Source organism: Oreochromis aureus, linkage group 20 (genome assembly GCF_013358895.1).
Source record: "Oreochromis aureus strain Israel breed Guangdong linkage group 20, ZZ_aureus, whole genome shotgun sequence".
Taxonomy (NCBI): domain Eukaryota; kingdom Metazoa; phylum Chordata; class Actinopteri; order Cichliformes; family Cichlidae; genus Oreochromis; species Oreochromis aureus.
Window position 1 is genome coordinate 11,597,896 of NC_052961.1, and position 2,459 is coordinate 11,600,354.

At 37.9% G+C, this 2,459-nt stretch overlaps 1 pseudogene; it reads right to left on the bottom strand.

The window, feature by feature from the left end:
- Positions 1-411: 411 nt before the first annotated feature.
- On the bottom strand, positions 412-2,255 carry LOC116319510 (annotated as a pseudogene).
- Between the last annotated feature and the right edge of the window lie 204 nt (positions 2,256-2,459).

Here is a 2,459-nt window from a genome sequence, read left to right on the forward strand (position 1 = left end):
AATATGTAAGAAAAATTGTGTATGTTTTTGTTCTGTGTCCTGTGTACTGTTTGTTTGTTTGTTTGCATATGTGTCTTTTGGCTGCTGTTACAACCAAATTTCCGCTTGTGGGACAATTAAAGGATTATTCTGTTCTATTCTATGTTGATACTACAGACAATCAAGTAGTAAATCAATGCAAATTTATAACTTTAAGGGACTTTATTAAAGCTCTATTTTATAGGACTCTTAAAACAGGAGCTCTATTAAAATGTCTTTGCATAATCACTTCTTTTGCAAGAAAACCTCTGCAAAGATAATGTGGCCAAACCAAAACATTACTTCCAAGTGTTCCTTAGAATTTTCTTAAGTGTCAGCATTCAGTGTTCACATTGTGGCAATCAAAATTTTCATTTATTGAAATAATATTATACAAGTCTCTCCTCGTGATCAAGTCGTCTTAAAGACAAAAGCCTGTGAAAATTTTTATGCTGCAGTAGAAAAAAAAGAAAAGAAGAGATATTACTGTCAAAGACAGTAGCACTGATGCTTAAATAGGGTACAATGGATGAGCTCAATGCTGATATAAGGGAATGTTTGCTTAAAAATAACAACAAAAAACCCCAACAAAAACAAAAACAAACCCCCACCCCCCAAAGACATGTCAGGTTACACAGACTTGTCCGCAAGGTGAAGAACTAAAGATTGGCACCATCGTCATTAGGCAGCATGGACAATTATTGAGATTAGTTGAAAAGAAAGCACAGATGAAACAAAGGAAAAGGTTAATGGGTACAGAAGTTTAAAGTTTGAAACAGCATGGGGGTTATTTTAGTAACAGACATTTGTTTACAATGAATGAGCAGCACATGATCGAGAGGCAAAGCAAGATTCGAGAAGACATCAGAACAAACAGCATTTTCTCTTTCTCTGAGTTTCGGGGGGCTCTAAAGCAGCTAGGATAGCCTCATCAAATACGTTCTTCAATCCCCGCTACAGCAAGAGGAAAAGGAGGAAGAAAGACAGGTACACAGTGTTAGATGGGAGTTTTTAGGTAAGTGGTGTTAGCAAAACATAAAGCAAAGCAATTCCACCCATGTTAAGAGATTGCATTCAGAAACATGCTTGTTACAGCAGCTTTTAGTGTATTGTGTAATGAGAGATCTTACCTGTGTTAGAGCAGAGCACTCAACATATTTGACTGCCTTAAGTTCACGAGCCAGTCTTTCTCCTGTCTCAGGAGTCATTGGCCTTTGTTTGTTCTTGAATAACTTCTCCACTGTAGACGGATCATCACGCAGGTCGACCTGAGTGCCTACCAACAGGAACGGGGTCTTGGGACAGTGGTGAGTTATCTCAGGAACCCACTGGTGGAGAGAAAACAAATCAAACTCATCAAAAACAGGGATTTACAGATTATTTTACATAAACTTTTCTAATACTGCAAGGCGTCAAAAACTGCATAGCTCAAGTCCCCAAAGTAATCAAAGTATAAATTATCCAGCAACTGAGAAGCAACTGAGAAGAGGAAGAAAGAAAGAAAGATTCTCAACACACACAATAACAACCTTTTTTCCTTCATTTTTTAGTAACTTAACTCAATAAAATAACTCATAAAATAACCCACAATGTATTTAGAACAGTTGTCTCTTTCTTCATTATCACTACTTCACTGGGTAGAAGTAAAAAAAAAAAAAAAAAACGTTCTTTACCATTTTGGAATTTCTCAGGGCACGAAGGTTCAAGAACAAAAACAAAGTCTGTATTTAGAATAAAATCATGTACCTTTTCTTTAACATTCTCAAATGAGGAAGGTGAAACAACTGAGAAACACACTAAGAAGACATCAGTCTGCGGGTAGCTTAGAGGTCGTAACCGGTCATAATCCTCCTGACCTAAGGAGAGACCACACACATACACATAAATAAATAATTTACCAAGAGACAGCCTAAATAAAACTAACACGTTTAACTAAAAGTGGAACTAAAATGAATTGTACCTGCTAGGTCAAATAAGCCAAAGGTGTATGGTTCACCCCAATCATTACGGTTATTGCATAGTTGTCATACACCTGTGATAGAATAAGTTGCATATCAGAATATTTTGAACCACGATGCACATTGAAGTGAAAACTTTTTTTGTGTGTGTGGAAAACTTACTGTTGGTACATATTCTGAGGGGAATTTATTGGTGGTGTATGAAATCAACAGACAGGTTTTTCCCACTGCTCCATCACCCACCACCACACACTTGATCTGCATCTCTGTGCTTTCTGAAGCTGCTGGCAATCACGTTTATCACGTTACCTGCAAGGAGAAGGAGGTGATATCTGACGAAGGTTAGGTCAAGACCGAGGTTTTATTGGTTTATTTTCCTGGACCGTTTGCCAAGACATGAAGAGGAGCACTATGGATGAAAGTCACAGCAGCTCAGACTCAGACCAAAGTCCGCCGAAGAAGTCCTCAACAGCTGCTACAGCG